The following is a 12277-nucleotide window of genomic DNA, read 5'->3' on the forward strand; positions in this document are numbered from 1 at the left end:
GTGCACTGTCCAACACTGTACACCATGCTTGGCATTTGCCAGAGAACACCATGATTGAACAATTTGCCACTGGCACCTTTTGCTCCTCGCAGATTAAAGCAGTTTCACACTGAGGACATGTGACAGATGTGATAGACTCTGGAGATACCATGGAGAGCAATCTGTTCCTCAGACCCCTTTTGAGCCCATATGCTCGTGCTGTTTTCACTGGGTTCCTGCTAATGCGGCTGGGTGTGTTCTTGCAAGATTAAGGCATTGAAAGTGTGGACTGGCCTGTCCGTTCTCCAGACCTGAATCCAACCGACCACATCTGGACATCATGTCACAATCCATCCCCCAGCGTAATCACAGACTCTCCAGTTGGTGGAAGCTTTAGTCCAGGTCTGGGAGGAGATTCCTTAGGAGACCTTCTGCCACCTCATCAGGAGCATATCAAGGCATTTTAGGGAGAAGATGAAGGCACATGGAGACCACACACAATACTAAGCCTCATTTTTACTTGTTTGGAGGACATTACATCAAATTTGGATGAGACTGTAGTTTCTTTTTCCACTAATTTTGTGTCTAACTCCAAGTCCAGGCTTCCATTGAAGAATTTGTTTAATTTGCATTAGTGATTTTTTAGTGATTTTGTTTTCAGCTATGAAACATTGTACTGAACACCAGAGATGGCAAAAGTACTCACTTTCCGTACTTGAGTAAAAGTACAAATACTTGTGTTAAAAAATACTCTGGTAAAAGTGGAAGTACTGATTAAACTTCTTTACTCAAGTAAAAGTAACAAAGTACAGGCTTGTAAATTTACTTAAAGTATAAAAGTAAAAGTAGAAACCACTTTTTTCATGCCGTTGACTAAATTTTAAATGGATGTCTGCCAATAGGACTAGATCTCCGTTGTGTTCATTTTCAATCATCTCGTCGTCCATACTACTATGCTAACGCCACCGCCACCAAGCTGCAATGATTTGCCGCAAATGAATACCGCCGAATCTGTCGATTTATCTTGTAGTGGTGCGTCAAATGCAATGTAGATTCCCATCCAATTAGACTGAATTTGGTATTGATGACGTGAAAAATAATAACGGTAACTCCATTGAAATGATTCAAAATTAAAGTAACGAGCCAAGTTTTCAAAATGTAAGGAGTAGAAAGTACAGATATTTGTGTAAAAATGTAAGGAGTAGAAGTAAAAAGTCGCCATAAAAATAAGTAGCAAAGTAAAGTAAAGTAAAGTAAAAATATCAGAAAAATCTACTTGAGTACAGTAACAAAGTATTTGTACTTCGTTACTTCCCATCTCTGCTGAACACAATATCCAATGAGAATATTTCATTTATTCAGATCTAGGATGTGTTCCTTGAGTCTTCCCTCTCTTTTTTTGAGCAGTTTAGATCACCAAGTGTCTACAGGGGGGTGATTGCTTTCACAGCAATGGGAAAGGTTTTATGGGAAAGGTTTTTTTTTCTATTTGTTTAGAATGCAATGTTCCTGAATACTTTTCCTGAGGGAAATGGGACACTCATCTACTTTTCCGGCAGGTGGGATCTGTGGCAACGTGTCTGCCCCTTTAATGGACTTGATTAATTAAAAAAAAACATCAAATTGTAACTCCTAGCCCCTGTTCTTAGGTCCTATCCTTTGATGTTTCGTGGGGTCAACAGTAAGAACACTAGTTAAAACAGGAAAAGAACTTCAGACTGCTGTGCTAAATCCAGAAAGCCTTTAGTGTATACAGACATCATTATATGATGAACAAACACATGAATTATGATGGTCACATTTGTACTGCAGCCTTCTGAAAAATAAATAAAAGTTATACCATTTTAATGAACGGCTGAAGCCCTCCACTACAAAACCTGAAACATATGAAGGTGTGTACATTACCATGTGTCACACAGAATAAACCTTAAGAAATTGTATTTTGGTAAACCCCATGAAGTGGGCTGTGCCTCTATATCCTGTCATATAGGCAACCTTCTAGGTCCTAACAGCAGCTAGGAACATCTGAAGGTCCCTATGTTAACTGAACTGGCATTAGGAAGAATCCTGCTTCCTCATCCTTGCTCCCTCTTTACTGCCAGCACTGTTCAGATAGCATTCATTATGGTGACAGCTGATGCACTTCAGCCATGGCTTAAATGTCCTTACCGATTTGAGATATTCAAATCAAGCTCAAGTCTTCCATTAAATCCCAATTGTCACTTGTCAATTGTTAAAAGGCCAGATGTGTACATGACTGAAATCATTATTTCAACATCCTACTGTAATGTACTCAGGACTTTGGAACCAATATTCAAGGCGAGACAGACAGTGGGAAAGATCAAAGCGTTTATTAAATTAACGCTGTGCAGCTGATTGTCAGCTGCAGCGGGCTCACAGGATTCTCTGCAGGAATAGAGGCTCAGGTCAGTGACTTCAAAACTCAAACGAGGAACAACAATGAGCATGATAGCCACCAACCTGGCAAAGTTCAGTCCTAGCCCCGAAGTATGAGTGATGTCCAGAGGAGCGGAAATCTGTTGCTTGTTACCAACCTGGAACCAGAGATCGAGAAGAAAAGAGGACAGTGTCTTGCAGCAGCTAGAGCCCACAGATGAACCAAAGGATCCAGGAGGGCAAATCCAAGCTGTGGTCAGAAGACCGGTCCAAGATCGACAACCAGGTAACAGCCTGGAAAGACAGGACAGGCAAACAGAGCAGAACAGGGGTGGCCAAAATGGCCAGGTCAGGAACAGACAGAACTAAATACAGGAAACGCTAGAGTTTGTCTTGCTAGAAGCTAGAATAATCTGGCACCAGACGCTGGGATAAAAAGGCATAAATAGCACCAGGAACAGGTGGATCTGATGAGAAATATTGAGCAAAGCAGATGAGAGCAACAAGGAGGAAAACCCAGCCTGAAGGTGCCAAGATCATGACACCTACCTGGTTTTTGTATTAAACGGACTAATACACATCCAGCATAGAATAGGATCATTAAAAAGCCTTTTTCCTTTAAGTGTACGTGAAGGAGCTAATTTTTACCTCTATAACTACATCAAACATTAAAAAATACATTAAAGTTTATGGCAATGAAAAAAGGAAACGTTCAGAAAGTGGAAAAAGGTTAAGATAGTACCTCTTTCACTGTACATTTACACTACAATATAAAGATAAACACAGCAACATTAGTGAATTCAATCCATTACTTTTGTTTTTAACCCTTGGAGATGCAAACAATGCTCCTCTGGAGATTTTCTCCAAATTCAAATAAAATAAATGACTGACACTAAAGAAAATTTTATCATTGGTAAATTACTGCCATTATTTTACTGGTTGGTTGGTAGCTTATTGTTATCATTTCTTCATTTTGCCTGCATATGGTAGCATTGAGCATATCCGCCTCGACTTCCAGCTTCTTTTCTGCTGTCGTCAACTTGGATTTCTGAACCAACTTGTGGAAGCCAAGCTTTTCACTATGTTTAATAACAGGAAAAATGAAAAGCTCCTGAAGGTAGCTATACCTCCTGAATGGCTATCTGGAGAGAGAAACAGCGCTGCAATGCAATTTATTGTGAGTGAGTTCACAGCCCTCAGGCTTCTTCTTTGAAAGAAAAAACAACAACTAACAAATAGGAAATAAAAGCATCTCTCCTCTTAATCCTCCGCACCTGAAATGTGACAGACACAGGTCAAAGACTTCTTACCTCAATTCAAGCAAGATAAGGTCCGGGTCGGCCTGGTCAGCGCTTCAAAACCGTAATCAATCCTGGAAAATGTAATCAGATACAGTCCAACTCTAAGCCACGCTGCCCTTTGGGAGGCAGAGAGACACATTCATTTTAGTGAAGAGGGCACACAATCTCCCTTTTGTAATTAAGAGTACCCAAATAAACTGTGTGTTACCCCTGAAGTGGAACGGTTAGAAACAAATAAAAGGCTAATGAAGAAATGATTGCAGTTTTACGGCAACAAGAAGGAGAAGGACTCGTTCAGCAGCTCAGTGAGTGTTTGCTGCAGTCCAAATTGGCATCATACACTGCAGAAATCAGTTTGAACAATTGACATAGGTTTTATCCCATAGATTGGACTTACTTACTATCTAATATATGTCTGTATGAGACAGTAAAGACTATTTTAATAGGACCCTGCAAGATAAGTGACCAGCTTTAAGGGCTACCCAGAGCAAAGGATACAAAATACAGACATGAATGCTTAATCCTCTCCTTGGTTTCTGTCTGCTTGGCAAAAGAGTCGACATCTGTAAATGCAAAAGGAGGGATGTTAAAGTTATAGAGGATTAACTTTTATTTCTAGGTGGATCATCTAAATAAGTGGACCTCTTAATTGCCAATCATCCTGGTGAGATGTTTAGGTAAGGCCGTTCTACTTACTTGCCCTGTTAGCTATCTTTTTCTAGCTATATTTGACTAATAACAAAGATGGCAAAACCACCGCGTGGTGGAGGAGGAGTTACGTGACCAACGGGGAGCCAAAAGCAGCGATCATCTGTCCGAACGGAAAGTTAGCTGTGTTTGCTATAAAGTCCACTATATAGTCCCCGCTGTATGTAAACACAGTGAGCTTGTATGAGCTATGAGAACAGCACATTTTAAACAGGGCTTGCACAAGGGGACTTGGGCTTGTACATTTTTTTGTGGAGAGGGCAGGTCTTTTAGAAAATCCTCCACAATACCTTTAATGGTACGTTTTCAAATAAATAAACTGTTTAGTCCAGATCCAACAGTGAGTTACCAAACTGTAGAGGGTGGGAGGTATGTACTGTAAATCTAACAAAGAATCTACTTTAGACATATATTTTTGTTAGGTTACTTTATTAATATTCTTTAATTGTGAGTAATTCCTACAGTCTGTTTGTGCTTCTCTTTATGTAACATGCTTAGGTTTGCTTAAAAGACCAACAGAGCTGTGTGAACAGGAACTATGAGCTCCAGCCTCCTCATGTAGTGTCAGTGTCAACCATCCAAACTTGGTGCCAATTGCTTTGGAGATTGAACTCCCAAATGTGTTAATATATAGGGGTTTACTTTGATGTAACTTCACCCAAATTTAGATTTGCAGATATGTCCTTATACAACAAAGGATACATAGAATAACTGCTCTTTTTGTGTGTTTGTGTGTGCCTCAACATGGGAAAATCATAATGTATGTCATCTATTGACCTAAGTGTGGATAGGAAGCTCTGTCTGTGACAGATCTTGTCATCATGACAACAGTCAATTATTCAGGATTTATTATCTAGACAACAATTTGAGATTAGATCCAGTTTAAAGACAGGCATGTGTCCTCACTGCAGATGTTTGTAGCAACGATCAGCTTTCAGAAGCAGTTAGTGTTTTTGAGGTCTGTACCTCTACATGTGGGATTTTACGGGATTGAGTAATACAAAGTGGACCATTTTTGTGAAATAAATGTAAAATAAAAAAAAACAAAGAAAAAATGTGACATGCGTTTTCCTCCATACATCTTTTCTTATGGGCTTGGCTACATTGGCTGACAGGTGCAAACAGAAAGCAAACAGCTGAATGTGCCACAAACTGTCAAACATTCTGCAAACACATGAATGAGGCAAACTCCAAAACGTTAACAAAAAAAATAATGCAAATGATAAAATGCTGCAAAAGTAAAATGCTGCAATCACAGAAAACAGACAGCTCTGGAAAATGGTAACTGCTGCAGGTACTAAAAAACTTTTAGAGGAAACAGGAAGAAGTCAAGCACCGGGTACCATCATGGGAGAAGAATGAGTACTTACACTCCTCAATGACCAATTTAAACACCCACTACCGCCTTAGGAGTAATGGATCGCTTCACATTTCTGTGTCATTGCAGATAACAGTAAAAATGTGTCGTTCAAAACCAAAACATAATTTTTTTAGCTCCTGCCAGACGAGAACTAAAAACACCAGGTGTGATGTCACTGGTTACGTGGATGCAGACAAAGCATTTGGTTGCTAAGGAGGTTTCTATGGTGCATTTTCAGATTTGATCTGGTAAAACTTTTTTAGTTGTTCCGTAATAATTACTGTCCACTCATTGCCGTGAAAATATGCAACCTCAATTCCTCTTATTAACCAACTTTACATTCCATTTTTAAGAGCATCAGACATGTAGATGCAGGATGGTTATGAAAAAACTGTATAAACAAACATTTTAAGTTTAAAAACAGTAGTAGCTCCTATAGTTCCAGTCGATACATTTATTTTTATTGTTGTTTGTTTTTCTACATGGAATGAAAAGTTAATGTCATAGTTGGCTTAGTTTAGACTTTAATGACTTTGTTCACATTCCCACAAGCTGTGAAACACTAAACATGTTGAACAGACGCCAGCTTCTCATAATTAAAATGTCTTTGTTGCTCTATAGTTCTTAAAGCGCGGGCCTTTTTTGTTTCGTGTTTACTTTCCAGGGCAGATAACTGACAGCAGATCAAGACACCAAGCCATTTGCGATGAAAGGTTTTGACTGCACAGATGAAAGTTTGTGAATTCCAAAGTACAACTACATATCTGGTTACAAAGCAAGGTCAATCCACTTGTGGTGACTAGATTTTAGTGCTTGGCGCGCCGTGTAGGTGGAGAAAAACACACAGCCGGAGCAGACGTGTTGGGTATTTTTAACATTTCAGCTGTCCGCCTCTTTCGTGTGAGGATCCTGCTCCAAAGAGGAGCTGAAAAGATTTGATGAAATCTCCTCATGTGTCATCAAAAAGTTGATCACCCGTAGAAAGTGTAGGGCATACCTGCTGTTGCAGAGGCTTGTTGGAGTCACTGGAGTATCAGCAGTCATCTGAAATCTGATCTTCCACATCTGTGTGTTTCCGCCGCTGCCAGATTCTCAGCTACTGTAACTAAGGGGATTGTTGTGGTTCACAGCAGTGCGACTTCTCCTCTCCGCTGACTGTCCACCCGTAAAAGTGTCAAGACTGAAGCGTGTGGATTAAGAAGGAGTGAAGCAGCGGCCAGTTTCTGCAGTTTGTGTGAAACGTCTCTTTCCTCAACATCACGGCCTGCTAGCAGGAGGAAAACGCATTAGTAGCAGTGAAAGGTCGTCCCATAGAAACCAGATAGGCTTCCCCCTATTCAAAAGGACGCAAGTTAATTTATGTTGGACCTTAAAATGAGCCTGTTGTTGCTTCATATGGTAATAAGGAAGCAGGTGCGTGGGGTTTAACCTCAGAGCAAATGGCCCTGTCTCAAAACTGTGTCTGGATTTAAAGGTTTGCTCTCCAAACACTATAAGCAATTTGTAATGACAATATTAATCAGAGTAATGATGTTTTATTGGAACAAATTCTGGGGATCTTTGAGAAGGCAAACAGAGAAGCATGCTGCTACAAGTTTTTACAGCATACAAGTTACCTAAGAGGCTCAGTGAGAAAACACATTCGCAAGTGATACATGGCAGCAGTCAGAGACGGTGCGTGACACTGTTGAACTTTGTATGGCATGTCCAAGCACGTAGAAGGCCTCCACTAATATCCAAGCATTCCCATCTGCCATTGTCTGGCAAAAAAAAAAAAAAAAATGGCAGCAGCCCCGGGAGCAGAGCTCTGAGAAAAACAGCCGCCTCTCTCTCCAGCTCCCAGCCAGAGATCGACACGCTGACTCATGGAATGAGCACTTCAGTTGAGGTGGAGGAGAGGCATCTGGACAGCATCTCGTGCCTGGGCCCTCTGAACCATCCTGCCTCTTGAAACGTTTTGTCGCCATGCTGTCCAGGCTGAACCATTTTCATTCCAGCGCAGACGTTCTGCTCTTCCACCTGTCATCTGCCCTCTGAGCTTCCTGCTGCCGACGTGCTGACAGCCTCTGAACGTGAGGGGAGTCACAACACCAGCAGCTCGGAGATAAGTGTATAAACAGACCCAAGATAACGTGTTTACCTGCCGATGTGCTCCCCAGCAGATTCAGAACACTATGCATAATAACCAGCGATAATAATGCGACATTAAAACATTAATGCAAGCTCATAATAAGTATATAACCAGCCACATATTTCTGTATGCATAACAATTAAACAGAACGTTGGACATTTGAATAATATATATGCTTTAAATTTTGGTCATGTCCAAACATTTACATTTTAAAAAGCTCCTTTTGCACCTGTCTCATATAAAATAGGTTTGAAAAAGGAAATAATTAGTTTAAAAAGCCATTTAGACTGTATTTTTGAGAACTTTGTTCCTAATGGCAGGTTTTTAAAAACAGTTTCATTAAAATAATGATATCAAAGCTTTTGTTACTCATGCTTAAAGTTGCCTTCTGCCCTGAACAAGAAACATCAAAAGGGGCTTTCAAATGTTTTCATATTTTTTTTAATTCAAGTCGCTACCTTTGCTAAGGATCCATACAGTTGAGTGTTTGGCAGCAGTACCCTTATGTACAAAAAAGAAACAAACAACAAATATGAAAGTGTACTTTATGTTAAAGATACTTTGATAATTTCAATTTGGAAATGTTACATTCTGTTAATATGTAAAAGAAGATGCAATGCAGGAAATATTTTGCAACTGTAGTGGAGGCCTTAGCATTGCTGGAATCCTCCTGATTGCCAAAATCGGTTTATTTCACACATTTTAAGATTGAAGACAAAACAAAAGTAGAAGCAAGTCTTTCTTATAAAACCTTAAATTTAGTTGATGTTCAGTAAATAGGCAGCTGGATCTTAGTAACCTCTATTTGTTTTCCTGTGAGCCTTTTTATTTCCAGCATCAGCCTAAATTAAACTGATCTATATGAGGAGTTTGTTGGAAACTAACGTGTCAGTTTTCTTATTAAATTCAAATCAATTATGTTTTATCACTCCCTGAAGGGAAATTCTTATGTCCCCTTGACCTTTCTAAAGCCGCAAAATGATTGGTAGATGATAATTATTTTTCTTTAGCAGATATCAGTTTTTTTTTGTTTTTTTTTATTTGATTGTACTGATAAATATCCAGTCTTGTCAAGCAGTGTGACATTTGTGAAGTACTTGCTTATATAGAATATATACATATATAAATATACCTCTTATTTTTGGCTTAATTAATAATTATCTGGCGAACTTGGTTAAAGTTCAATGTTCTTTTAATAGTCTCTATAACCTTCCTCCTCATGCTTTCAGATACCGGTAATTATTTTTTTTCAAAGATAGCCCCTTATTACATACATGCTTTTCACAGAATATCAATAACAATACTACAAACCATAGTTATAGGTTTAAGACATTTAAAAAAAATGAAACAGACTTGCTCATACATACTTTCACAGCCTCACTTCAATGCTACTATATGAGGGATACATGTCTATTTCTATTTCAGCTGTATAGCCAACACCTCAATACAAACTAAAACCCAGTGAATTTATGTAAATGCACCAACGCAATAAGCTTGTCCACATGAGAAGTAAGTCCAGAGTAAATCAATTTAATAGAGAAGAGAAATAACAAATAGATTAATTAAAAGCAGGAGCAAATGCTTGAATAATATGAAGGAATAATTTACAGGTTTGGAAAAAAGGTAAAATATCTAACTGAAGGAGGTAGGTTATTTAACTCTAATGCAGCTTTAAACTGAAATCCACAATCACAAATAAATTCTATAATTTTGACAGAAGAAAAATTGACAATTGTATAACTCAGGTTGAACAGAGAGCTGACAGGGATTAAAAATTTTAGATACAAAGAATAACAAAATACATTTTCGGTTCACCTAGAATACCAGACAATTTAAGGAGTCCCTCTTGAAGATCTACGTTTATTTAAGGTAAATGTTAAACTTTGACTTCAATTGTAGTCCAGGGATAAAGTTTATTAATTATTTCACCATTTCTTGATGAAGCTAATTCCCGGCATCAGCAAAAAATTATATTAGTCGAAATGATTTCCATCTGATGTTTAATAAATCATGAGTACAAAGTTCTAAATTAATAATATTAGTTTTTCTTACTTTAAAAGGTTTAGGTGGAAGAAGAGGCGTTCTAATGTCCCAGACAGAAAAAACAACGATAGAATAGCCACAGCAGGACATTATGTCATTAAAGAAACTTTACCAGGTTCATGTATAACTGGTAGGAAAATTTACGCTGTTAGAGATCGAGGTTATTATGATATGTGTTATTCTTCCATTGAAAGCCAAGTCCTCTAATATGATTTTTTCCTCCTTATTGCAGTACAGTGAATAAATAGTGGGGAGGAAATCTGCAATTATTTAATTTATATCCATCCATTTTCTCCCGCCCTTTTGCAGTCTATGGGTGAGAGTCAGGGTACACCCTGGACAGGTCGCCAGTCTGTCGCAGGGTAATGCAGAGACTCGTGAAGAAATACAAACATGCAAACACACACACACAAACACACACACACACACCTACACACACACACACACACACACACACACACACACACACACACACACACACACACAAGGACAATTTAAAGATGCCAATTAATCTAACAGTCATGTTTTTGAAATGTGGGAGGAAGCTGGGGTACCCGGAGAGAACCCACGCATGCACAGGGAGAACATGCTAACTACATACAGAAAGACCCCGGCCCGGGAATCATTACAGCGCAAAAGTGCTACAGATTGCACCACTGTGCAACATGGATGTGGTTAATATTATAGCTGTAGCCCAAATTTATAACTGAAAAAAAAAAACAGACAATGGGTGCAAATCATCCACTTAAGCACCCTTTTTAGTCAGTCTTCATTAGTACAGACCGAGAGTATGCATATCATAGCATGGCATTATTTAGCTTTTTAATATGGGCATTGCTATGATATATTGCATGTGTAGCATTGAGCCATTTCATGCCACGGTGGCACAGCTGTATCTTTATTTTCCACTGAAAAGTTTCACATCTTTATGGAATCTAGAAGATCGCAGTGGGAGGGGGCTGTTCCAGATGCCAAAAAGGAGATGTTGTTTTATTTTTCATTTTTATATGACTACAAATAAATATATTTTTTTTAAATACACACACACACACACACACACATGCACACACAAAATAGTGTTATGAAGCATATAAAGAATTATGTTTTTAAACTGACAAATAACACTATTTTGTCCTTGTGCCAAAGGATGTGTGCCAAATGTGTTAATTATGGTCTCTACTTATTTTAAAACATTTTTCTTAATAGGAGGAATGTTTTATCTTTTGTTGTTTTGTTTTTTTAGCTCTCTCCCTAAATTATTTTAATATATGATTTTTAAATTTAGCTAAAAGAACCTTATTGTTTATGTTTATTGGAAACATCACAAACATCTGCTGTATATTTATTTTTGTCACGGTGGTTTGCATCTTTTTATTCTATGTCAATTCGAGTTTCCTAAAATTACCCTTTTCTTCTAATTTAATTTAGTTTGGGTGTAAAACTTGTTCAAAATTGTCCATCATCAGTTATTTCCTCCTCATCTTCTTCTTGTTTCATATTTACCAGCCCTTCAAGGTCTTCTGGGTATCGTGAGCACTTACTCACTGCTGGAGACAGTTTGCATTCCACTCTTAAATTTCAATTTGTTTCTGGCTGGTTTCTCTTGTGCCCACCTTTGATGCTATAATTACATTTGGGCAATAGGGTCTACAGTATTTCAATTAAAGTGAAATGGGGCACATTACCTGCTTGTAGCCCCCACTTTTCGATTTAGGCCGACATGAGTTCAGCGTTGTCATGTAACGGCAAGATAAGGCCAACCAAGCAGGACACCCAGCTGGGTGTAATATCCCAGGAAAAAAATATTGCCTTGTTAAAGGTACTGCAGCAGCAATATTTACCTTGGTGCAAAACTTTTGTAATGAGCAAACTGCATTACATGGCAGTCTTTTTTTTCCAAATGTTCCTTTAAGGAATAATTAGAAATAGAATAAGCAAAAATTTAATGTCTGTCTCTCTGCAGGTGACAGCAAATTGTCTTTGCCATGGTTCCTCTGTGAAAACCCAACATATAAAAGAACAATTAAAGACAAACAACTGCATTAAAACATCTGTTGAAACTCACCAAAGACCATCAAACAGCATGCAAACCTACAGGGGTGAAACATAAATTCAAGAAGCTCATAAGATTATTTTCGACACACGGCGAACGGGACACGATTTGCATTCATTAACATTGGCTGGAATCATCGGGGGAAATCACTATGACCCATGCAGTTCTGCTACTTTTAAAGAGTCTGGATACAGATGTGAGTTTTCAGGATGCCCTGAGCCACCATCTCCAAACTGGTAGTGAATGAAGCTCAAAGCTCCGATGTTGGGCCATAATAATCCCGGAAAACATGAGTGTTTGGAACA

The 12277-nt window shown here is 38.5% G+C and overlaps 1 long non-coding RNA gene across 1 annotated transcript; it reads right to left on the reverse strand.

The window, feature by feature from the left end:
* Positions 1-1916: 1916 nt before the first annotated feature.
* On the reverse strand, positions 1917-7763 carry LOC119798422. Its single transcript, XR_005282718.1, has 3 exons — positions 6743-7763; positions 3687-3793; positions 1917-2670 (listed from the first exon to the last, which is right to left on the reverse strand). It is a non-coding gene; the product is annotated as an uncharacterized LOC119798422 (long non-coding RNA).
* Positions 7764-12277: the final 4514 nt, after the last annotated feature.

Source organism: Cyprinodon tularosa, unplaced genomic scaffold (genome assembly GCF_016077235.1).
Source record: "Cyprinodon tularosa strain WSP-4 unplaced genomic scaffold, ASM1607723v1 ctg117, whole genome shotgun sequence".
NCBI lineage: Eukaryota > Metazoa > Chordata > Actinopteri > Cyprinodontiformes > Cyprinodontidae > Cyprinodon > Cyprinodon tularosa.